This window comes from Diceros bicornis, chromosome 10, assembly GCF_020826845.1.
Source record: "Diceros bicornis minor isolate mBicDic1 chromosome 10, mDicBic1.mat.cur, whole genome shotgun sequence".
NCBI lineage: Eukaryota > Metazoa > Chordata > Mammalia > Perissodactyla > Rhinocerotidae > Diceros > Diceros bicornis.
Genome location: NC_080749.1, coordinates 27,569,957 through 27,597,887, shown reverse-complemented (window position 1 = coordinate 27,597,887; position 27,931 = coordinate 27,569,957).

Below are 27,931 nucleotides of genomic sequence, written 5' to 3'. Positions count from 1 at the left end.
TATCCCTTTCACCCTCCTCCCTGCCCCCTTCCCCTCTGCTAACCACCAATCCAATCTCTGTCCCTATGTGTTTGTTTATTGTTGTTATTATCTACTACTTAATGAAGGAAATCATACGGTATTTGACCTTCTCCCTCTGACTTATTTCACTTTGCATTATACCCTCAATGTCCATCCATGATATCACAAATGGCTGGATTTCATCGTTTCTTATGGCTGAGTAGTATTCCATTGCGTATATATACCACAGCTTCTTTATCCATTCGTCCCTTGATGGGCACTTAGGTTGCTTCCAAGTCTTGGCTATTGTGAATAATGCTGCAATGAACACAGGGGTGCATGTACCTTTGCAAATTAGTGTTTTCAAGTTCTTTGGATAAATACCCAACAGTGGAATTGGGAGAAGATATTTGCAAACCATACATCTGATAAGGGCTTAATCTCCAAAATATATAAAGAACCCATGCATCTCAACAACAAAAAAACTACCAACCCAATTAAAAAATCGGCGAAAGACCTGAACAGACATTTCTCCAAAGAAGATATACAGATGGCCAACAGACACATGAAAAGATGTTCAAAATCACTAACTATCAGGGAAATGCAAATCAAAACTACAATGAGATCTCACCTCACGCCCGTCAGAATGGCTATAATTAACAAGACAGGAAACAACATGTGTTGGAGAGGATGTGGAGAGAAGGGAACTCTCATACACTGCTGGTGGGAGTGCAAACTGGTCCAGCCACTATGGAAAACAGTACGGAGATTCCTCAAAAAATCAAGGATGGATCTAGTAATTTTTAAACCAGCTATGACTTTTGTTCTTTTCTGTTTATATGAGGCAATATGGTCCCCCTTTTGCTAATGCCAGTTCAAATTGTGACCCTGTGAGCCAGTCACTATAATTCTAGCTGATATAATGTATTAGAGACAAAGCAGAGAATTGCCAAGGAAGAACAAAGCTTCTAACAGAGTTCTCCTTGGACACTTTTTGCATAGCTTTAACTAGGGACCCAGTGACAAAGGGTGACAATGTATAAATTGAAGAAAGTTGTCTGATTTATTCCTCAACATTTGTATCAAATACAGCTGTTCCATTTATTGAACAGGTTATGTGTGTCTCTGTAATAAGTTAAGATAGTGCAGTCCATATATTCCTTCATTATCATTATTTTTTTAATGACTGCTTGAGTGCCTATGTGTGGGAAGTCAGCAAAGTGAACAAAACAGACAATATCTCTGGCTTCATTCTAGTAGGGGAAAATGGACACTACACAAAAACCAACAAACAAAGAAACAAAAAACAAGTGACTATATTACCAGTGAAGTAATGATAAGTCCCACAAAGTGAATTATGGGGACAGAGGAGACCAGAAGAGGAGGGAGGGAGGGTGGGTGTTGCGCAGATGACTGGGGAAGAAATATTACTGTTCGAGAGAATGATGCAAAGGCCTTGAGGGGGATATGACAGGTGTGATAGTTAATTGTCTGTGTCAATTTGGTGAGGTCACTGTGCCCAGATATTTGATCAAATGTTATTCTGTATGTATCTGTGAAGATGTTTTTTAGATGAGATTAACGTTTAAATCTGTGGACTTTAAGTAAACCAGATTATCCCCCACAATATGGATGGATCTCAGCCAATCAGTTGAAAGCCTTAATAGAACAAAGACTGACTCCCCAGCAAGAAGGAGTTCTGCCAGCATATGGACTTTGGACTGAAACTGAAACGCTTGCCTGAGTCTCCAGCCTACTGGTCTACACTGAAGATTTTTTTGGACTTGCATCTCTACAACTGTGTTAGCTAATTCCTTAAAATGTCTCTCTTTCTCCCTCTCTTTCCTTTGCTCATTCTCTCTCTCTCCCTCTCCATATATATATATATATATAGTTGGTTTGTTTTCTTGGAGAGCCTTAATATTTTTGGGATTTTTGGTGAATTTAAGAAACAGCAATGAGGCCAGAGTGGTTAGGGCAGAAAGAGTGGAGGGAAAGGGTGGTGGAATATGAGGTCAGCGTTATTCCCTTTGACTCAGTCAGGAGAATTTTATTCATAGGTTGGGGGCAGGTCATTCAGCAAATTGACAATCATTAAATCCACTTACAGTTTCCACCTTCCTGAGTTCTATATTGTTTCTTCTTTTAGAATAGTCTTCATGTGTTGATATCTTTGTACAATAAAGAGCACGTATCATTTTTACATTTTAAAATGCTCCAATTAAATTTGTCCCTGGCAATGACTAATGTGTCAAATAAAAAAAAATAAAGCAAAATAAAGTTGATTGATTACTTTGTGTTGTGTAATAAACAAAACAAACAAAAGTCTGCCCCCCTACCCTGCCACACACATAATTATTTTAATAAATTTCCATTTTCCCTGATGCTTTTCTGGCCATGGGAAAATATATCCTAAGAAATTAAAATGCAAATATTTCTAAATTAGTTCCTCACAATTGAATATTAGAGGTAAGCTTCCAAAATTTTGATTCTTTGGGGTTGACTCCAAAAGTTCCAATATTTTTTAACTCATAAGAATTGTGATATACAGTGCTGTTTTTAAAAAGAAAGCCCTTTGTGGAATATTAACCACATACACACCCCCACGACAGCTAAGTAATTCTAGTCTGCCTATATTTCTATATATTTTTCATGATTTCTGGCTCTGATTCCTAATAATTGTACTTCATGTTTCTCATTTGTGATTTTAGCTACAAAGCTAATGACAATTTATTAGCTTCAAAAAAGAAGAATCCTTTACTGTGTCTAATGTACTAGCTCTCAGTTTTGTCATCTGATTTCAAAGCCCGCTTCCTGTTCCAGAGGAAGTTGAACAACAAAACCAAAATCTTTGATATGATTAGCAGACAGATCTAGGCCATCATATAAAGTAGGATTCAAGACAAATGAAATAGCTTTTAAGAAGCATGCTTCTACTTATACATTCAAATTAATGTTTTCTGCCAAGTGGTCACTTCTGGAGGGGTCATTTACTTATTCTAATGACACCGTTATTATTCAAAATATTTATTTTATTTTTGCTTGAGGAAGATTGTCCCTGAGCTAACATCCACGCCAATCTTCCTCTATTTTGTGTGTGGGATGCCTACACAGCACAGCTTGATGAGCAGTGTGTAGGTCTGTGCCCAGGATCTGAACCCGTGAACCCCGGGCTGCCAAAGAGGAATGCACGAACTTAACCACTATACCCCTGCACTGGCCCTTGAAATATTCTTAAAACTTTTTTTACTTTGTTGTGTTTTGATTCAGCTTCAGAACATATTTATGAGTCACCTAAGAAAATTGTCTCCGCATGTATTATTTTTTTAAGAAACACTTATACATGCTAAATATGATACTGACATTATCCTAAGATAATGTTCTTTCTAAATGTTCACTTACTAAATCCTTACAACAACTTCATGAGGTAGCTAATATGACAATCCAAATTTTATTGATAAAGCATTGCCCAATATTACACACCTTAGAGCTTAGAGATTTAGATTGAACTCAAAAAGTCTGGCCCCCGTAGTATCTGCTTAATCACTTCATTATGTCACCTCTCACATCTAACTTTTATCCAAAATTATCAACCATATTTTTCACAAGTATAAAATACTTCTGAAAATTATTTTTGTCTTTAATATAAAGTGGTTTTTTCAATGACTCTTCATAGATAAATTAAGAAACTTGAAGCAAAACAAGAACCTGAATCATGAAAGATTCACTCATCTATGTACTTACTAAGGAAGGAAAATGGAAAAATTCCTACCAGAAAAGTTTTCTGCTTAGCCTTTTGTTAATCAGAGGAACCAGTATGGACATAGCCTTCTTTCTTTTAACTTCTGGTGAATTGAGGTTTTACTGAGGCAAATGTAGCATTAATTCTCTTAGCCACCCATTCAAAGCTGTCATTCTTAAGTTGAAGATGTGCTTTGTCAGCACTATGTTGACTTCCACTAACTCAGTCGGACCATTACTCAGTTGATCTTGATGAATATCTCCTAGTGAGATGATTTTGATGAGCTATAAATCAGCCTAGATGTCTTTTTTCCCCCTTAAGTCTGTCTTGGTAGACTATAGAAACAAATTAGCTGAGATATTTTGTCCAATTCTAGATTCAAAGAATGCAGAGAAAGAATAAATTGTCTCTCTCTCTCTCTCTATGTATATTTTTTGCATTGTGATTTCTCTTATTCTTTTATTCTTCTACATATTAGGAATCAAAGATCTAATCCAAAGAGAAGAATTAAATGACTCCAAATTTCCTATGGTTTTATGAATTGTTCATAGACATAAATTAAAAATGTAATTGCTTTTCATAAGAAAGCTTATTTCTCACAGGAGTATCATTTAAGTAAAATTCTTGTAAAATGGATTGCTTCACCAGTAGATGTAACCTCCATCAAGGTAATGATTATGTCTATTTCATTCACCATTGTACAAAGCAACTAATATAATGCCTGGTACATAATGATAAGTGTTCAATAAATATTTATTGAGTACATAAAGATTGCTTTCTCACTGTTATAGTTAGACCATTTTCTGGGCTGGCAGAGGCAGTTCATATCCTCAGAATGTTCTCATAGTATTTCAGGAATAGACACAAGTGGCCTCAGTGTTAGAGAAATAAGTTATTTGGAATGCCAGGATTAATCCCAATACCTTGTATTTTTAGAAAATTTCGACCTATTCTTGTTGTATAATGTGCACTTGTTATTTGTTGAAACATTCATAAGTATAGTAAAATAGAATTTGTTGCTTCTGCTTTTACAGATGATACAATAGACCTAGGCAGTTTAAGACACTGGCTCAAAGGTCACACACTGAAGTCAAAAACCTAAGCAAGGAATTTGTTCTTCCCACAGAGTTCCGAAGGATGTAAATCTGCCTCAACAAGATAAATTATTTAATAATCTAGATTCATCTTTTTGCATCCAAAATGAGGCTACTATATTTGCATCTTTGTGACTGCAGAGGAGAGAGAAAACTCATGGCAGCTGGCAAGAAAGGCAAGCAAATTAGTCAGCTTATAAAATGTTTATAAACTCACAAAAATATCAGGAGTGCCCTGAAATTTCAGGAGTGCCCTGTCTTTGTTTCTGCTCCTACTAATTCTATATACGGTTTCTTGCAGAGCCTAGATCTGATGGTCAGTTCAAATTTATTTAGTTTATTTATATGTTTTAGACATTTTGAGTTGTGAAACATATTGAGTTTCTTAAAGAAACTGGTTATCAGAATCAATGGTATTTGTGAAATGTGTTAATAAATGGCTAATTATAATTTATTATGAAGCCTCCCTACATCTATTGTGCATCAAGTAATGTGCTCTTCACAGCAGGCCCTACTTTCATTAATCTTTTCAGAAATCAGAGAGGCGGTAATCTCATTCGGAAATCTTATTTCTGAGCTTTGTGTTCATACGCACACTGATTCCTTCGTACCTGGGGGGAAAGGACCAATGTGCAGTCGTGGATTGGTTTTTCAGGTTTAAACTGTTATGGGAGATGGGGAAAGACAAAGAAGGAAAAGGGGAGTAATTTCACTAATAAAGCTAATGATGATGGTTTTCAAAGCATTATTTTCTACTTTCTCTTTCCTGTTGTTCACTCCATCCCAAAGAAAATGATACTGTAAAAAAACAAAAAAACTCACAGCAGATGAAAGAGTAATCAAGATAAATAATGATGTGCATTTAATGGAAAAAGAAAAAAGCCACAAGGGTCTCCTCTGTCTCTTTCTCTGTCTCTCCCTCTCTCTCTCCTTCAGTTCCTTTCTCCAGGTAGTCAGTTAATTCCCTTGATAACTTGAGGACAGTGAAAATGCCAACTCTTCCATCATTATTCTACCTCCAGTATAAATCTTTCCTCTATTCAATATTCTTTCTGATTGGAAAGACCAGAAAATTCCTGATTCCTTTGTATTTTTTCTAAAAAAGCAAAACACGTCAGCAAACTAAAGGTATATTCCTTTTGCATACTTTCACAACAAAAATTCTAGACAGTAACTAAAGTTTTATAATCTCTTTCTCCTCTGTCTTAAATGCCCTTAGATTTCCGTAATCTTCATGGAGGTAGTAAATGCAATGAATGTAGAGCCTGTCAGGGCTTCAGCCCCCATAGTCCTCTGGCTATTGACACTGGAGTCATTTAAGTTTCTTAGGTAAATTTAGCTCTTCCACAGACATTGAAACCCTTGGGTAGATTAAAAACAAAATCTCTGGGCTATTGTTTATTTTCTTTAGGATCAAGTTATCCAGGCTTCTGGTTTTTGATGTTACCACCAGGCCTAGTACCAGGACTTTCCATTGACTATAACCAGAAGCTTGCTCCATATTATATTTCTAATTATTGCACCTCTGTTGTGTTAGCATATTATCGGGTTGTTTCTTAGTTCTTTAGGTAATATTCACGTTCTGCTAAACTAAAATCCTTCATTCTCCTGTCCTCCATCCTTCCAGGGATATATTTCCTTTCTTGTTCTTCTTCTCCACGGTAGAGTCTTCACCACTGGCCTTCAGACCCCTCTGAGGCCAATCGCCTACCAAACTCCTTAAACGGTATCCTTGGAGGATGAGTGCCTATCTTCTCTGATCTTTCATGAATATTCTAACCCACCTGGTTCCCAGGCCTTGGTCATTATTGATGAGACCATTCTCTTTCCAACCAAGTTCTAGTCAAAATAATACACATAATATAGGCACCGTATTTACATAAATGTTTTAATCATACTCTAAAGACAAATAATTCTATAGCTGATGCAAGTATCAGCTATGAGAAGTTTGAAATTGTTTGAAAATAAGTCACATTTGTTTGAATAAGTACACACTTAATTTAGGCAATATACATCTTCATATTCTTCCATAAAGCTTTTTAAAAACCATTACAAAAGATATCACTGTGAAATCTGAATTCTGTCGCTTAACCACAAAAGTGCCCTGGCTTAATAAATCATGAAGAGAATCAATGAGGCTTGCATCGAATGCCTGAAAGAAAGCTGCAATCATTTATAAGGAGTAACTTTGGTGGTTACTAAGTTCTCTAAAGTAGTTGAGACTGCAGAAACTGTAAACGCTTCGTCCAACAACTATCACTATCCTGTATACCAATGGAGGCATTTTGAAAGAATTTCCAATAAATTCACAAATGCCTTGACTGGAACTGATGTGGACTATCTTTGCAGAACTCTTGTAACTCTCAGTTACAAAGGTTGGGTTGCCATCTGAATGAAATAATAATGTTCTTTTGTCAGGATGATAAATATTTGTTTGTAATTGTAGATCTTTTGATCAAATGCTTCTACTCAAGAGGAAAAACAACAAAAGGAATGCTGTTACTACGGAAAATAATGTAATACACATAGAAATATGATGGAATCACAAAACTGATTTAGTATAGACTATAGATGATTAAGGGGCAGCCATTTAGAGGCTTAATTGAGTTAATCTCTCTTCTTTATAGTTAAGAAAATACATTTCTTGAATATTTTGTTCTATGTGCCAAGCACTGTGCTAGATTCTGGAGGAAAATAAAGATGAATAAAATTGAACTCTATCCTCAAATTACTTCAAATATGGAGAAAGCTCATAATGGATAAGAAAGCACAATAACATGGTTATGGCTGGAAAAAAGTATTTCCAAATATAGCCGTTCACATGGTCAGTTTATGCTTTTCACCATCAGCAGGGGGATTGTGCCTGATTTTCTAAACAAACTATTGAGATATTAAATATACGACAATTGCTATTGCTGAAGAGGACTTTCTAGTTCATTTGAAAAGAAAATTATACAGACTCAAAACAAATAATCCCTATTCAAGGGGGTGGAAGTTGTTTAAGTGACAAGACTACATCTTAGCCTAAGCACAGCCAGAAGACAAGGAACAGCTTCACTAACTTGCTGGTGACTGAATGAATCTAAAATAATTATAAATCCCATATGAGAAATTATTACTCATGTTGTATGACCTGTATTTATGAACTTTGAATATATGCAAATTAATGATGTTTAGAGAAGAAAAATACAATAAAGAGTTAGCAGAAAGAAGCGATTAGATGTGAATCAAGGCCAATGTGTAGTTAAATCATGGATATATAGGCCAGTAATAATTTTAATGACTAATAGATTTACAAGGGCAATCTTGATTTGCAGCATGTGTCTCCTGTCAAATCAAATTGATGGTATGTGAAAATGTGTTTACTAGAGTACATCATTGAGAGTCAGTTTGTACTTCTAATCTATTCCTAAAAATAACTTATTTTGCAACGTGTTTCAATACATGAGAATGTTTGGCCTTAGTTCACCGGAATCCAGAGTGTGGAAGAGTGAAGGCATCTGTATCTACTCCCAATGGCAACACTATTTAATTTACATAGTTCTCTGAATCATTTTCGCACCTTTCTTTGCACACCATGGGTAAGAGTCCAAGTGCTGAGTATTCTCTGAAGTCAATGGGAATTTGTTATTAGGTTAACTTGATAATGGGTGTTGCAAAAAGTTAGAGTTTTTTCCTTATGACTAAGGACCAAGAAAAACAGATGGTTGGGTGAGGAATGCGGAGGTTGTCGGATAAAGCACTTGCCAACAAGATTCGGTGCTAACATAATATATTCAGTCAACTGGAGCATCTTGACAACACCAAATATAGAAAAGAAAGATGCTTCTGGTTGTCTTTGTAACTTATGTGATGACTGAAAGAAAACTCACTCTTCTGAGTGAGTGATACTGGCTGAATGATATTTGCTTATTACTATGGAACGGAAGTCTATATTTTTAAATCAAAACAAAAAAGTTTCCCTGCTCATGTATTTGACTTTTACAAGTAACTAATAATTTTTTACTTTTGAGCCAAAAACAATGTTAATAATTAAAAATTTGTTTTCATTCTATTATCAAATTATACTTATCTATTTTGGGGATAGATGGATGATAGACAGATAGATATACAGCTCAAGCACAAAAACAATTTCAATTGTTATGTGGTAGAAATAATAATCGATTTAAGTTCAGAAAAAATTCCTTATCTAATTGGTTAATGTAATACAATATACAACAAAGCAATTATGTCTGCATATAATCCTCATTGCGTTCCAGTACAGAGTGGGCAATCTATGGTGCCATTCACAGCATCAGAACAAAATTTTAATGGCACTCACCTGCTGTATGCCCTTCTCTAATTTCTCTTCCTCCTCTTCCTACATTCCAAGATTGTCTTTCTCCTAGGCAGCCTGTTTACATCCTCTTTACATCTCTGTTCTTCCTCTCATGATTGTGTTCTATGATTATCTCCCCTTTCTTTATTCTTCAAATTAATTTTCCTTATGTCTTCTTTTATAACTTATTTATTTATTTTATTGAGGTAGCATTGGTTTATAATGTTATATTTCAATTTCTGTATAGACTACATTATGTTCGCCACTCAAAGGCTAATTACAGACACATCCACAGACATTTTTCGTGATTAATACTCTATCTTTGGGACTAAAGCATTTAGTGTCTCAACATTTAGGACTGTAGATGTTGTCCTACAATAAGACTTAGTCATTCTATTATCCTTTCTGATGGGCAATTTGAAGAAGAGTGGAAAATAGGCAGCTTTGTCCAGGGCCAAATATGATTGAGGATGTCTTCAGGAATAGGAAGACATGGAACATAAGAGATCAAAGATGCAAATTATCTTTTCCACCCTGGTTTTTATATACTAAAGAGAAGACGATCCATATACTGGATATGGAGATATCATAGTATCTTGAAAAAAACTTGGAGTAAGATAAACTTAGATTTTAAAGTAAGACAGCTTGAAATAAAACTCATTTCTTTTCCTTCCTGACTGTATTGTCTTAGGCAAGTCACAGCTACCGTGAATATGTTTCCTCTTCCCTGAAATGAACATAATGGTACCATCTTTTAAGGTTGTTGAGGAGTCGGAAATAATGTATATAAAGAATCCATCATAGGATTGAAATTGTTTTTCTATTTATTTTTATAATTTTTTCATACAGAGTTATTGATGAGAACAGGTGAGGTAAAGGACAATAGTGTGACATCTCTGATGAAGGCCAGATGCCTATTTTTATGCTTATGCTTATTTTTCATTTTCTGGGTATATACTTGATGCACTAACGTAATAATATCAGAAAAGCTAATGCTAGGCTTTGAATTTAACTTTGGCAAATTTGGTAAAATTTTTTTCACTTTAAACTTTTTGTGTGTCTAAAATTCTCAGTATTTGAGTTCCTAACATGAAAAGCAGTTTCTGAAAAATTGTTCCATTAAACCTATATGTACCTCTGAGACTTCATTTCTGTAATTACAATAAAAAAATGATAGTACTCTCATTCTTGCACGGTGATTCACAGTATGCCAACATCTTTATAGAGATAGAATGTAATTAGAATATATTTTATATACAGTTTTCAGAGGAAAAAAGCTGGAGAAAAAGGCAAATTATTCAGGGTCATAGAGTTTTTGAGTGGAGAATTCAAGACACAACCTCCATACTTCACTAGCTCTTTTTTTCTATCCCGCACAACTTCCTCGTTCCTTGGACTTCTGTTGCCTTTGATTCTGTTTTGTAGAGAAGCAACTTCTCCTGGGTTAGTATATTGGTAGAATGAAACTTACGGGTTCATTTCTAGAATTTAACCCAATATTCTTAGATTTAAGCACACTCCCTTGCAAATAAGAAAATGAGGCTCCATCTATGCTAAACAACTTCAAGTATGCTTTCTCCGCATGAAAGGGAAATTATTTGAAAATCAATAGAATGCTAATTTCATACTACCCATAGCTTGCCTTGGCATTTTGATTAGGAAACAGTCTTTACAGCACTTTTCTGAAACCAGAATTATTTTTCATGTGAGAGAAAGAATTTGTCTTCTTTTAAAAGATCACTAAAAAAAATAAAGTTCCTTTATTAGTCACTTTTTTTAATTTCTTAAAATATGCTGCTATTTGAGAATAGTAAAATTTAGTATGAATATCAACTTTTATAAATTGTTCCCAACTTTTGAAAAGCCTCAATTATTTTCATTTAATTTCTGACATTATTTTCTGTTTTCATGAGGAAACTAAAATATTCACTGATCTCTTTCTATGTGTAAAATATTCATAAAAATTGTCTTTCACTCCTGTTAGCACAAAACACCAAAGCTGGCCACCTAAGCAAAAAGATATTTAGGATAACTTTATTTTGTCATTATTTTTCCTGCAGTACTAATAGAAATTTCTAAGTTAGAGAAAGGGTATTTGATGGGTTACAAAGTAAATTTTCAAATATAAGTATATTGTGTGGATTATTGGTAATTTGCTGGACTGATCTCATTCTTTTCAAAGTTAACTTGTATAATACATTTCACAAAGGTAGGTGACTATTCTTAAACCAATTCACTCATTATGGGAAATGATCTTAGAAGCTTTTAAAATCCCGTAAAGTATAGCAACTTCCATAGTATCGTTAAAAATACTCATTTAACTCTTGCTTAAAGATGTCTGCAGTTCTCCTTACTTCAAAGAAAGCCACTCTATTCCTTTTTGTATATGAAAGAGCACCCTATTTCCACAATCATTAGAGAGTTTTTTCTTATATTGATCTGAAGTCTATCTACCTATAATTCCAATTCATCAGTTCTCGCTCTTATGTATGGAACTATACCAATTGTTTTATTCCATTTCTAATGCCATTCCCTCAAATATCAAATATTAAATATCCAGATTTCAAAGGTCTTCCTAAAATATAACAAACAGAACTGAACACAGTGCTGTATATTACCTAACAAGTGCAATGCATAACGGAATTATTCTCTTTTCTATGGACCATGAATACGTATTAGTGCTAAGGTCATTGTCCCCCAGCCATGCCACTCTGCTGGTCAAAATTGGGTAAATTAACAACTATACTCATACTTCTTCTGGTCAGTTATTATGTGTCAGGTACTATATTAAGCAGTTTGGTTTATTTATATAGTAACCATCTTATTTGGGTATTTTTATTCATGTGATATAGACAAGGAAACCAATGTTTTCCCAGGGCTACATAACTACAAAGAAGATTGAAAGCCTGAACTCTCTCACATCAAAGCTCATATTCTTAGCCCCTAGACAATATCGCATTTGCAAACTAAAATACTAAGGACTCTATCACATGATCAGTGGTGTCATATAGGTACCGCTGGTGATTGTGATTTCCTCAGAAGACTAGATCTGTTAGATTCCTGGCACCTGATCTTCAAGCTTGATTCTCCATCCTTCCCAATAACTGTGATTTATTTATCCTCTTGGAAAAAATCATTTTCTTTTAATCATTTAAATCTTTAAATAGTTTAATTTTAGGATAACCTTTATATTATGATTTTGTTTTTGTGTTTTAATCAGCCAGAATTAGATTCTACTGTTTACAACTAAGACTGATACGCTCATCTAAAGGATGTTATACCTCTATCAAATCTTGCTGTGATCAAGATGTATTATGTTATGGCACTTTTCTTGTCTTTCCATCCAGTAATCTTATCAAATATGAGGTTAACTTGGTTTGTTCCATGAGAACTACATTCTTTTCTAAGTGCTTACCAACTCTCTGTTTAATAAATAAATTCATCTATAATTTTTCTGGGGATTCAAATAAAAAATAAAATCTATTTTAGTAACTTTAATGTATCTCTTTCCCGTTCTGAAAATTATGAAAACATTTAACCTTTCCAAGTCTTCTGCTGGTGATAATTGTAATAATATTGGTAACATTTTATGTGTGAGGTTATAACACTTTGATGTCAAAAATCAATTGTCACATGAATCTAATTTATTTTTTCTCTGATTGTTTTAGAGAGAAAACAAACTAAACATCGGTTTATGTAACCAGTATATCTGACAACAGGCTTCCCTAGCACTGATTTTGAACTGGCTAATATTGTTTTCTTGATGTATCAGATGTGTCACACTGTAACTAGAGTGCAAGCACATCTAAATGGAAGAAACTATTGTCTACTTTCCTCATACTACTTTTGCATCTATTTCTCTACGGGAATTACAAGATCCCTATCCTTACATATTAGTAAGTTCATTAGTCTAGTTCATTAGACTACTTAGTTATGAATTTTTCCTGAAGAAACTACAAACCTATCCTTATATAAATTCAACATCTGAAAACTGAGTTGCATCAATATACTTTTTGATTATAGTAATTCTAGAAACTGTTTCTTTTTCTTCTTTTTTTTTTTCTCCCTGACATTGGAGTGCTTATATTTTGGATACCCTGTGGAAAAATATTTTTTGTTATTTGATTTTAGATAGTGTAATAGAGACGTTTTAGATTGTCTGCCAAGCTCCCAGAGGGGGTCCTGGCAGCTGTGATTGTTCTGGGTGACTTCATTTTCCTGGAAGTAGCTATTCGCAATTGGTTTAGACACTTGGATGGAGCACGAATTTTGAATTAAGAATTCAGAGGTACTAGTCAGTTTTGGTTCTTTACTGAAAAGAAACCTGTAAACTACAAAGCAGTTGGGCAAACACGTTCCCCATATGTAAGAGGAAGAGAGACAGACTTCAGGCAAAGAGAGTGGAATTTAAGATACTCAGAATGAATCAGATTTGAAAGGCTCTGTGGCCCTAAAGAGTGAGGGAGGAGGGAAGAGAGGAGGGGGATTAAATGAATGAGAATAACCAGAGGGACGGCAGAGGAACTGCCTTAATTTCTGATGCCTTTTTGTTCTTTCCCCCCAAAGGCTGACATCACTATCTTCCCCTGAGGTCCATGCTTTAGTTTTATCATACATGTTTTTTTTTTTTTAAAGCTAACTTGAGTAGGTTCTTGTTACTTGCAAACCAAAGAACCTTAACCCAGACATGCAGCCATGGATGTAAAATGGGAAAAAAAGTAAATTTCAAAGTTAAAGAAAGATAATTTAATAGAGTTACATTTACATTAATATGGTCATAACTTCCATTTGATTTGGAAAACTTTTTAGTCTGAATCACAAAGCAAGGGGCTAAAGAACATTTCCTCTTCTGTAGGTGGGAGTGGAGCATAGAAGTAATTCGGCACCTGCCCACAGAGGCACAGTTGGGAGAGACACATCTGAGGACCCCAGCAATGCCCAAGAAGACAATTCCAAAGTTCTAAAGAGAGTTAACATTCCACAGAGTGAACAGAAAGCAAAGGACTTTTTTATATCTAATTGGAGTTATAAGAGTTATAACAGCATTTAGAATCTGAATTCTGAGCAACTGCAAACCCAGAGTCTGGAAATGATTTTCAATTAGTGTAATGCACTGATATAATGTACCACCTACCATTCCAACAGAGAACCCACAGGCTCTGGAAGAATATGAGATGTTGAGCTAGTCAAACAGGTAGCCCAGACCAAGCCATTAGACAAAATTTCTTTAGTCTGGTTAAGAATTTCACTTATTCCTTAGTGAGACATAATTACAAGTCAGTTCCAGTATCACACTGCACCAAATTGGTAGATTTTCATGAATTTGACTCAAATTAACTACATGGTTGATATTCTATAGCAGGAATATAATCTTTCTCATAGAATTATTTTTGTGTGTTTATATATGAGTTTTGTTTTGTTTTTTCAAATGCATACAAGACAAAAGAGAGTTGTTTGGGTAGATTCAACACATAATTTCCCTTTAGACTGTTGATCCTAGAAAGGCAGACAACAATAAGTACTCTTACAGACTAGCCTTTATTAGAGCTTGTTCCTCTCTGTTGTCTCATACTACATATGTAAACCTTTCCTGCCTTCAATTTTAAGAAACCAGGGAGAGTACTAAAACCAAATAGTTCAAACTGATGTCTTGCTAGTCCTAGAGGAGAATTTTGTCCATAGGCCTGATTCACTGTTTCTTAATCAGGAAATTTCCACGTACAAAAGAAGTCCCTAGTGAACTTTTAAATACGGGTTTTCTATTGTAAAAGTAATATGCATTTATTGTAGAAATTTTTTTTATAAAGTAGACCATGAAACAAAGCAAAAAAAATCCACTCATAATCTCACCCAACCCGGAGATATTAACACATATGTATATTGACTTTAGAATATGCACAACCAGGAGTATTACCACAACAGTATTTAAAACAGCAAAACACTTATAACAGTGAAAATGTTCAATAATGTTTACTAACTGATTAAATTTCATGTAGTCAAACAATAAAATACAAAGCAACCATAAAAGAGGTATTTTAAAACCATATTCAATACTATGGAAAGATTCAACAATAAATGCTTATTATACTTCCAATTTCATACATTTATATGTAGACTTATATTTCTACCTATATCTATATATTATTTATCATCTATCTAGCTATCTATATCTGGAGAGTCAACACAGAAAAAAATAACTTACTGGAAGGAAAAGACCATGCTTTCAACCAAAAAATGCAAGAATGAATAAAAAAGAGGGATTATCAGTATTGCGATTTGAATTAGTGGTCTGGGAAATCACGTAGAAGACTATCTCAAAACACAGAGCAAAAATATAAAGAGATGAAAATCATTAAGTGGAAGAAAAGAGGCAAAGAGAACAAATACAGAAGACATAACACGTGAATCTAGAGGTTTCAGAAGGAGAAAAAGGAACAGATGGAAGAAAGACGGTAATAAAACGAATAAAGAAGAAAATTTCCCTAGTGTGAAGACATACTTGAGCCTGCAAATTAAAATTGTTCACTGAATTCCAGGCAGGATGGGTGGAACACAGAGCTAGGTGCGTCCTGGCAAAATTCCTGAACTCCAAAGTTACAGAAAAATATTATAGTCTGCCACCCAGAAGGCTGAAGTTATATACAAAGGAAAAGAATCATTTTTCATCAGTGACCCTGGATACTGCAAGAGATTATACTATAGATTCTTGAGAGAAATGGACTCCAACCCAAGAATCTTCTAGCCAGTTAAAATAACTTTCACATGGCAAGGAAATATTGGAGAATACATAAGCCTTCATAAGATACGTTATCCTCATATTTAGTATTCAAGCAAAACTTATAGCAAATAATAAATGAATCAGATCAGTGATCTCAATGTGATGAAGAGGAGAAAATAATGCAGTGGTGAGTGGTCTGTAAGAATATGGTAACTAATAATAATCAGCCCTAGTTATGATTTCTTAAAGTAGAAGATAAAACTGCTATAAGAAACGAAAAGTACTAAATCTAAACTAAAATCACAACAGGGGCTGGCCCCATGGCTTAGCAGTTGAGTGCACGAGCTCCACTACTGGTGGCCCAGGTTCGGATCCCAGGCACGCACCAACGCACCGCTGGTCCGGCCATGCTGAGGTGGCGTCCCATATAGAGCAACTAGCAGGATTTGCAACTATGACATACAACTATCTACTGGGGCTTTGGGGAGAAAAAGGGAAAAAAAAGAAGGAAGATTGACAATAGATGTTAGCTCAGGGCCGGTCTTCCTCAGCAAAAAGAGAAGAATTGGCACAGATTGGCAATAGATGTTAGCTCAGGGCTGATCTTCCTCACCAAAAGAAAAAAAAATCACAGAAAAATCTGCAGAGTGTGGATGGAGGAGAGGAAGAATTGAAATATTTCCCAAAGTTCCATCTCTTGGTGGGGATGTAAGAAAGTAAAAGAATTTTCTGTGTCTTATTTTCTTAATTAGAGGGGAAGGGTATAAGAAAAGAGAGAGTTGGTATGGATAAATAGTTGGTGGTTTTTATACAGTGGCTGAGGATGTGTATTTTGTCAGGAATGTTAGTAAAAGAAATATAATCACCAGTGGAAAGCAATCAAGCCCTGGTAGTTGTCACAGCTAGTGTGAATGGGTAGTGTGTGTGTTTAATGGAGAATTCTACCTGGCTTCTGTGTTATCTGCCTTTCTATTAAAAAAGGGGGGAGAAAATAAAATAAAATATGAATTTTGATTCAAACTTGCTCAGAGAAATTTGGGTAGTTATTCTTGTTTAGGTCCTAAAGAAAGAGTATTTGTTAAGACATATCATAGAGCTTTCTGTCCCTTACTTCTCTTAAAAATTCTACTAAAAAATTATTTCTTTACCATCCCATATATACTATCTAAATAAAAGAAAATTCAAGAACAAAAAAATCTAACTCTCCTTTCAAAAATGAAATCCTAAGCAAGGATCTCACTCTTCATATAGAAAAGGATTCCCAATGTCCCTTCCCAAGTAGAAAAGAGAATGCTCACATGTTTCATCACTTTTGCAATAAAGACAATGAAAAAATAACTTTCTAAAAACAAACTTGGGTCTAATTTGTTTGACCAAAGTATAAATATTTCTATAGATTCTATTTAATTAAATAATTATTGATTCGATAAACTTTTATTAAGTGCCGTGTGTGTTTTACACTGTGATTGTTATAGGAGAAACAGAGATTAAGGACATAATCCTGCCTCTGGAGGATTCCTTAAGGAATTCACAGAAATACACATACACACTGTAACCGTACAAAATAGGTGCTAGAAACAGTGGCAGCTAGAGGCAAGCTTTTTATAAATAGGTTAGGGAAGTCTTCGGAGAGGAAGAGCCCCTTGGAGAGGGCCTGGAAGGATGAGGAAAAATGTTCCATGGATTCTACAATGGGAAGAGCATCTGTGAAACCACAGAAGTGTGAAATAGGTTGAGGATACTGACCATTATTGTACTGTGTATGGTGGTGATATAGGTACAATAGGGAAGCCTCAGATGAAATGCTACAGGAGACTTGGGGACCTAGCTCCTGCCTGCTTGGAGATCATGCTGAGGGTTTGCACTTTCTCCTGTAGGCAATGGAGAGCCATTGATAAGCATTAGTAAGACATTCCTTATTTAGAGCTGTGACTCATTTAGTCCCAGATTTCAAATTGTCAATAAGCTATTGTGGTATGGTGTTTTCAAGTCTGAATCTTAAGATAACTCTTTTGAACAAAACATTATAGTAGTTAGTATTCATTTTAACCAAAGTAAAGTGAGGAATTAAACTAAGTTAAAAATCTAAATTAGAGAGTTTGATATTTGTTCCAATGAAAACTTTTCCAAAAACATAATATGCTTTCTAATAATAGAGTACTCTTAATTTTTATAAGCCTCTCTCACTGCTGGAAATAATGCCAAGAGGAAGGGAAACATATATGAAATAGTTTATTTTATCAGGCCCGCTTATTTACACTTTTTTTTATTGAGGTAACATTGGTCTATAATATTATATAATTTTCATGTGTACCTCATTATATTTCAATTTCTGTGTAGACTGCATCATGTTTGCCACCTAAAGTTTAATTACCATCCATCACATTACTGTCAACACAAATAATCCATAATCAATCATAATCAAATGTTTGAGAACTATAGCCTGGGGCCTTCCGTCCCAAGGAAGTAAGGGCACCAAAGAAGTAGGGTGTACAGAGTCCTTACATATCGCCTTAGAACAAAGAGCATACATCACATATGTATGACAGGAATATCTCTTTTACTACTGTCATGAGATGCTTACCTGGCACAGCAGGTTGGTAGTCAGTGGGCCAGTGGTCATAAGGTGAGCACAATAGGTGAGTAATTAAGTGTTAGTTGCCAGGAAGGGATGACTATCCTTAAAGAAATGCCAATATGGGAGGAATCCTATCTTTAAGGACATCATTCTTGTCTTTGGGACGTAGTAAACGTTTAAAGCAGATATACAATGCATGCTCAACAGGCCACGTCAGGTCCTTTTGGAAAAAGGTCAGGCCAAATTAGTTTTAAACTAAATAGCTTCCTCATGTACTCCAATATATCCTATTGTTTTTCATTTATTTATCAACACATTTGTGCCCTTTTACTCCTTTTGCCCTCCTCCTTCCCCTCTTCCCTTCTGGTAACTACCAATCTAACCTCTATATCTATGTGTTTGTTTATTGTTGTTTTTTATCTTCCACATCTGAGTGAAATCATACAGTATTTGTCTTTCTCCATCTGACTTATTTCACTTAGCGTAATGCCCTCAAAGCCTATCCATGTTGTCATAAATAACAAAATTACATCTTTTTTATGGCTGAGTCATATTCCACTGTGTGTGTGTGTGTGTGTGTGTGTGTGTGTGTGTGTGTGTTTGTGTGCATACCACATCTTCTTTATCCATTCAGCCATTGATGGGCACTTAGATTGTTTCCAAGTCTTGGCTATTGTGAATAATGCTGCAATGAACATAAGAGTGCAAATATCTTTTCAAATTAGTGTTTTCATGTTCTTTGTATAAATACCCAAAAGTGGAATAGCTGGATCATATGATAGTTCTATTGTTAGTTTTTTGAAGAATCTCCATACTGTCTTCCACAGTGGCTGCACCAGTTTACATTCCCACTAGCAGTGGATGAGGGTTCCTTCTTCTCCACATCCTCTCTAATACTTGGTATTTACACATTGTAACATCACTAATATTAGGATGTCTTACAACCAATGTCAGCTTACACTTTTAATCCTAGTTCGTTTTTTAATTTTTGCAGCAGTATATAAAATGACAATGCATCATCTCAGATTAAGTGGAGTTGCTGTATTCAGTGAGTAACCTCCATGTATTAAGCCTCTACAATTAGGAGCAAAGTTTTCACTCAAGTGCAATCTCTGAAGTTTGGTTGGAAAGAGTAGAGCTCACTATTAATAACACTACAAGTCTGATATCTTATATTTCTGTCAACAGAATAATTGTATATTCTTCAGACGTGCTAGCTGAAACTTCAGAAAGATTCTTGCTTTTTTATATTAGATAATTTAACAAGAAAAACATAAAATTGAATCAATACATATAATTCTTAAAATTGAGGGTAGGACTAAGACTACATGAGGGAGAAATGTACAAGTAAATATAATATTTTTAACCCAATATCCAGAAATTCTGGTTTTAGTCTGGTAAGTTCTATAATATATGATGAATCCAAAATGTTCCAAGCACTGTTACCTACTGGGTACAAGAAATATAATAAATAATTGCAAAATTGCAAGTTATTAATATCTTTTAGTTGAAAATTTCACTGAATATTCATACTTCATGAATTGATAATGATTCATCAGCTTGCAAATGTCTCACTTTTTGTGTAAAGTCTATTTGTCAGAAGGGTTGGAAAATAAGAAGTGATACGATAAAACTAGTTTAAATATTTCAGTAGAATTAAAATAAGCCCAAAATTTTCATTTATGTTTGCGTGTGTGAAAATCATTGTTATTTGAGGGTTTTTACAACTTTTTCTTCTGTTGAAAACACATATTGGCTGACATATCAAGATATATATTTTATAAAATATCTCATATTGTTTGATGTCCTATAAGCTTTCAAGTTTGCCTTTTTTCTTTAACTTACATCTCTTTAAAAGAAAATAACTGTGATCCTCCTATCTTCAGGGAAAGTGTCAAAAAAGTGCAAATCTGAACTTCTGAAAATGTTTTTTACCCTAAAAACATTATCGTAAGTGACTCCCTCCCAGGAGTTCATAAAAGGTGACAGAAACCACTGAAGGGATTATAGATTAGTAAAATATTACTTGTTGTCTGTATACATGATCAACATTAAATCATTCTATACCAAGACTATCAGTGTTGTTTCATTATATAATAAATCAACGATGAAGCAATGACTCTCTTCAAAGAAGTAGCGTTGGGCTCTAAGAATGAAATAATTTTGGACCTAAGAGACTCCCTCAGCACAAGACTGCCCTCCTACACATGTACATTGAAGATGTCTTTCAGACTCATTTAGGTGCCAGCCCAGTGGCACAGTGGTTAGTTCGCGCCTCCCACTTTGGTGGCCCAGGGCTCACCAGTTCAGATCCTGGGCGTGGACCTACTCACCATTCATCAAGCCATACTGAGGCGGCGTCCCACATAGAGCAACTAGGATATACAACTATGACATACAACTTATCTACCGTGGCTTCGGGGAGAAAAAAGAAGGAAGATTGGCAACAGAGGTTAACCCAGGGCCAATCTTCCTCAAAAACAAAATAAAACAAAAAACTAGTTTAAGAAGAAATGCAAGATAATTAGTGTATATCATAGAACCAGGCATATAATAGGTGCTTAATAATTATTGATAGAATTAGATCATTTATTAACTTACTTCAGTTTGAAATATCTCTAGCACATTTCAGCTTACCCTAATCATCACAAGGAAAAGAACCATGTCTCTTTATGATTATTTTACTACAAGTTTTTTAAAGCTAATACAGTATAATTAACCACAATGTAGTATCAACTTTCCACTTTAATTTGTGTATTATCTGACCATTCTCTATAACTCTGCTGGATTTCTCAGTGCATGATACAGTGTAATCATATTATGTTAAGGGGAAAGAGAGAGAAAGAGAGAATTTTTTAAAGACAAAAAGGAGAGGGTGAATATGGCAGAAACACTGTTGGTTTCCTATCCAATATGTGCTCCCTCCATTTCTTCCCCACTATTAAAACATTATAGCTTTATAATACCTGGCTCTAATAAATACCTAATTATGGTATTTATTTCCTGACAGTGTGTTTCATATTAGGGATGATAGGTGGGTTAAGCCTAGGATTTTCAAATGTTAGCAGGCATTGTCTTCACCTGGGGGGAACGGCTAAACTACAAATTGCTGGTCCCACCCTGAGCATTTTCTAATTCATTGGTCTGAGGTGGGACCTGAGAACTTCCAATTTTAACTAATTCCCAAATGCTACTGGTGCTGCTGATTCAGAGAACAAAATTTAAGAACCACTAGTCTAAGCCAATAATAGTAATTCCTAGTGCTATATAGGGAGACAGATAGTAGACACCCGAATATTCATACATACTGGTTGATGACCGTTGTCCACTCTAATCAATAACATTCTATTCTAACTGATAGGTGACCATGCTATACTGGTTGTTAAATATGTAAATATCACCCCAAATAATTCACTTTCTTTTCCTTTATTGGCGTAGAAGTGTGCAGGAGATCCAATTCTGGCCAGTAAGTAATCAGAAGAGGTCTACTAGGGGCTTCTGGAAGATATTTTTCTTGTTTTTGAAAAAGATACATGGAAAGAAAGACACTTTTTCTGGATCTAGGTATTGTCTTCTATCTACATGTGACACCTGGAAATATGGTAGCTGCCTTTGGATCAAAAGAGGAGTAATTTTAAGAGGATAAGTCAATCACTGCAAAAGGCTGAGCAGAAACGTGAAAGGAATCCAGGACCTTGATGCTATTGTTGAGAGGTCCATTTTGGGGGACCACTAACCCTTCATATTTTTTGTTATCGAGATCATATGTGTTATTTTTTAAGCCTCTTTTCATAGAGCTTTCTTTTCCTTGCAGCCAAAATCATCCTAACTAATACAATGAATAGTCCATATAGCATAGGAAGTTAAAAAGTACTACATCTCTTGATTGGTCGGTAAAATGTGAAAGAAGAAAACAAGAAGATAATTATTAATTAGATTAAAAGTCATTAGTTTAAAATAATTATATGTGCATTCATTAGGAAAAAAAATTTCCTAAAAAAATTTAATGATTGCCAGTGCTATGTGCTTTATTTTTGTTTCTTTGGATTAAAAAAAAAAAATCTAACACTCTAACAGATGTGATCGTTGTCTTTTTGACAGAAACCAGGTGGAGCTTGAAAATAACAGTTTTTTATTTAAATCAGAGACTTTCATTTATCAAAAAAAATATTCCCTACTGCTGATGACTTCGTAGTAAGATAAATTTAGGGAAAGAAATGTTACCTTTTGAAAATCAAACTAATTATTGATTTTTCATAATTTGAACAAAAATTATCTCCACTGCCAACATTTTTTTATGTTACTCATAGATGCTTCTATATTAGAAATCCACTTCTTTTTCTTTTTTTCCTATTATCACTTATGTATGGTTTTGATATTTCTGGGAAGGAGACATCAGGTTTTGCACTGACTACTATCTGTCATTAAAAAGTGATCCTGACACCCGGGCGTGCACCGACGCACCACTTCTCTGACCATGCTGGGGCCGCGTCCCACATACAGCAACTAGAAGGATGTGCAACTATGACATACAACTATCTACTGGGGCTTTGAGGAAAAAACAAGGAGGAGGATTGGCAATAGATGTTAGCTCAGAGCCAATCTTCCCCAGCAAAAAAGAGGAGGATTAGCATGGATGTTAGCTCAGGGCTGATCTTCCTCACAAAAAAAAAAAAAAAGTGATCCTGACAAAATTAAAGAATAAATGTAGAGCTGACATGGAAACAATGAAACTTTGAAGGTACAAGGAAACTATTAAGCCCAGTTGGTTGACATACAGTACCAAAACCTCCATATTTCATCTTGAACAGAAATAACGCCCCCACTATTGCCTCCTGAGTTCACAACCAATTGAAATGTAGACATGAATCAAACATTTGGAGATCAGACTTACATTTATATTTACTGCTAATGAAGTTGGTTGAAGAACATGGTTTGGGATCAACAGGAAAAGTGGGCTAACTCTCCTAAATTCAGCAGATTTATCCCCCAGTTATTGACCCAACTGGACAACCACATCCTACCCCAAAGGAACAGGCAAAATGCAATATCTTCACAGGGAGGCAAATGTAGAAAGAGACAGGATACGGATGAGAATGAGTGGGGGCGTGATACAGATGGAAATATTTCTTCCACTATTTTTTCCACCTGGGAAGTGGAGTAAAATTTTGCTCTCCTTTATATGTAGAGGAGAAGTAATGAATATGTCCTCCCCCCTTACCCATACCCAATACTTTGTAGTTTCCTGTCTCTTATTAGGCTTCACAATTAGGTTTGTAGTCAATCAGCAACATGGCTGGTTTCAGCAGGGAGAGATCAGCAGTTCAGCAGGCTTCTCCACGATACCTAGTATTGCTCTTTTTTGGGTATTTTTCTGGGGACACTAGTGTTCAGTTTACCTTTCATCATGAGAAAATTCTAAAGTAGATCATAAAATGACATTGATATAATTAACTCCAAGACCAAAACTGTATTCTTTATTTTAATTCTCATCTCAAATTGTGTCCCGGCACCTTATGTACATCAGAGGTGATGTCAACCATATAGAGATGCCTAGGATTTGAATTAAATTCTGAGGAAGAAATTAAAGAACCCAAAATATAATTTTCTTTCCTTAGTAAGTGAAAGTAAAGAGCATGATCGAAGCCCAAAGTAAACAATTATACATTCAAAAAAAAAATTAAAGTATGAAAAAAATTCCTCAATTGCTTATTCTGCTCTGTCTGTCTCAGCCAGAACTGGATTTTTTCTTCTTTTTTTGAAGCCTGGATAGATTTGGGGTTCTTTCAGCAGCAGCAGACTGGGCTGTCTTTAAATAGACTAGGTGTTGTTTCTTCAGTACTTTCAAAACTGAAATTAATCCAATGCAATTTCACGAATGTTCTTTAATTTTTTAAAGAAATTAACAGCATTAATTCTTGTAATTGGATACACAAGATGCACAATCCAAATCCCCATCATAAATTTTGGAAACGCAAGTGAGTCCCCAGTTGCTAGAGTTTTGTCCTAGGCAAAAATGATGTTCTCAGAACTCAGTACTTCGTGTAAACCAGACAATTGATGTTCATCCTACCGAAAACCATAGGAGACCCTTGGTGATATCCGAGGAAAGGATCAAACCACAGCAATTTTCTAGAGTTCAGCCTCGCTGCTCAGTCTATCACAGTTGTCCAGAAATCATGACTTATGAACTAAAACTCAGTAGGGAAGAAATATCTTATCAAGAGACTATTTATGATACTACATCTGCCTTATTTAATGTTTCCTTGGTAGATAACCTACCTTCGTATATTGGATCTACTCTCTGGGTGTGCCCACTGAGACACTCCTACATTCTTGCAAAGTTGAGAAAATTGTAATTTGGCAACTACAGTTACCAGGACTGACTTAATTTGCCTTCCTTCCTACCCAACATATTCAAAATCTCTTCTTGTCTGTTTCCCCACTGACTCTGTGTATCTGGTACCCTCGGCTGGACTCAGTCATCTCAGTCTCCTCTTTGAGATTTTGTCTTTCTTTTTCTGTTTTATAATATTGGTTCCCATTCATTTTTTCATTCATAATAACTAAAATAGCTCCCCCTTTTCTTATGACATTTTTATCAGCAGTTAGACCCAGGCACATCTTTGATATTCCTGACCTCATTTCAAGCTTGTTCTATAAGATTATAACCTTTCTTTGAAGAAAATCTCTCCCTTAACCTTCTCTTACCTGATATTTCTATCATCTTCACATTGCTCTTGTTCTGAGAATTGTACCGAAATACAACTTTTTTTCAGTGAGGAAGGTTAGCGCTGAGCCAACATCTGTTGCCAGTCCCCCTCTTTTTGCTGAGGGAGATTGGCCCTGGGCTAACATCTGTGCCCATCTTCCTCTACTTTATATGTGGGAAGCCAGCCACGGCATGGCTTGATAAGCAGTGCGTAGGTCCACACCCGGGATCCAAACCTGCCAACCCCACGTTGCTAAAGCAGAGCACACGAACTTAACCACTATGCCACTGGGCTGGCCCCTGAAATATATTTTTAAAACCACTCCAGTTGCCATTTGAATTCCTGGGCAAACCTGTTTGATAGAGACTGAGATTTCCAAACACAGGCCTCAGTAATTGCTTTTGTCATGTTTGAGTGTGCAACAACTTCATTAAGCTATTTCCTTCGTCAATCAAAGAAGATTGAGTATTCTCCATGTCAATAGTCTTTATGAAGGGATATGTGAACCCCTGGAGCTACACAGGAATCTTTCAAGGAGCATAGTTTCTACATCTTCAACTTTTATGTACTGTCTTTCCTAGTGAGTTCACAGTAATCTTCACACTTTACAAAATAGAGAGGATTTTCCATCTCAAATCTTGCTGTTATACCCTACTTTAGAAGTAAAAATAAGAGATCGTAATCACAGGACCATTAAAACAATATATTTTGGAGAAAATCTTCTTTAATGACAATTTAAAGTTCCATAAATCTACATTAGTGCTTTTAAAATTCAGTATCTTTAATATAATTCATTGCTTAGAAATGAGGTATTTTGACCTTTGTTGAGATATTTCAAAATTGGATGTTTTACATATTGTGAATGCTAAAATTGATGACAGTTTTCATTAAAGACTTCATAATTTCTGTGGTCTATATATATCTTACTCTTGATGGAGTGTCTAGTGAGATCAAAGTAAAGATAGCGTTCATAAAAAATTATTAATGTAAAAATAATTTTTAATGTCTTTAAACATAAAAGTTTCCTTCAGTTTTTTTAATGCTTAGTCATGGGACCTGCTATTTGCTAGAATCTTCTAACAGAGGAAACAGTACAGCTTATGATATTGATTATTTTAAATAAAATTGGAACTTTTTCAAAGACCATCAAATATTCCAGGTTGCACTTGAGAAAACTCATAGATAGATATTTTGCATGATTTCACCTAGATTCAGTAAATGTGGTATAATCAGATATTTAAAATCTATCTAATCAAATTATATCATGAAATACTTAATCTATTTACAATCAAATTATTGTTTCATTTCATAATATAAAGTGTTTAATATTTTTTTGCCTCATATTGACAAAAACTAAAAATACACATTAGTCTTAAACTATATATCTTTTTAAAAGTAGTGTAGATCTTTCTTTTTCATTATATATATAAGAACAATTTGGTTGTGATGTTTTAATGGAGTTATTTCTGAATTGGTTCTTATTTTTTTTAACACAGTTCTTACTTAGTTATTAAAGTTGAATCAATACAGTTGTGCACCTACATTTACCCAATGAACATAATGTCTATCATCATACTATTCACTTCAGAAAAACATATATAATATAACCTACACATTATATTTCAGCACTACAAATTATATTATAAGAAATGGAATGTCAGCTTATTTCTTTTGTTTTTTTTTTTAAGATTTTATTTATTTTTATTTTTTCCCCCCAAAGCCCCAGTAGATAGTTGTATGTCATAGCTGCACATCCTTCTAGTTGCTGTATGTGGGATGCGGCCTCAGCATGGCCAAAGAAGCGGTGCGTCGGTGCGCGCCCGGGATCCGAACCTGGGCCCCCAGCAGCAGAGCACGTGCACTTAACTGCTAAGCCATAGGGCCGGCCCTATTTCTGTTTATTTAACTTATTATGAAAAAAATCTAAATTAACTATATTAGACATCTTTTATTTTAATCTTAATTTAGCTAATTTCAGCAATCTATGTCACAAGATGGATTCCATGATTTATATATCAATGATTTTTATATTGCTCTAAGTCATATTAACATGTTTACTTGATTAAAAAATTATGCCAGACTCTTTCTATAACCAAAAGTAATTCTGATTGGTTGGTTAGTTTGATAACGATAATAGTAGCTTTGCTAATTAAGTTAGATGGGGCTCATGTTCAATAAATGAAATGAGTCAAATCTGTGGCTTTAGTATTTTGATAAAAAATACACTGAGAAATAATAAAACTATTCATCATGTATATTTTACTGGAAAATGTGTTGAAATGAAATTTAGACAACTTCAATGACTTTGAAGTATAATCAATTAACAAGAATTTCCAAACAAAAAAAAGAAAGGAAGGAAGGAAGAATGAAAGGAAAGAAAAACAAGTAGAATCAACTAACCAGAATAATTGTTATTTGATAAATTATCTTAACTCCTCATTGATATATTTTCCAGTGAATTAGAAAATATCTTTCAAGACAGGTTACCAAGTCATTTTTGCAAGTGAGGGCATTTCTAATTCTTTTATTTCAGTAAAATTAAAAGAGGAAGTAACCAATTTGTCAGATGATATATCATTAATAATAAATAATCATAGATGACTATGTGAATTTTGGCACACACCTCAGAAGAAGAGAATTGAGTGTTACCACTGATAAAAAAATACAGAACAAAACTCTTTCTTTTCCTATTTATTTATTAATATGAACATGTTTTCTCAGTGTGTACCTATACAAATGAATTACAGAAATGGAACTTATGCTAAATC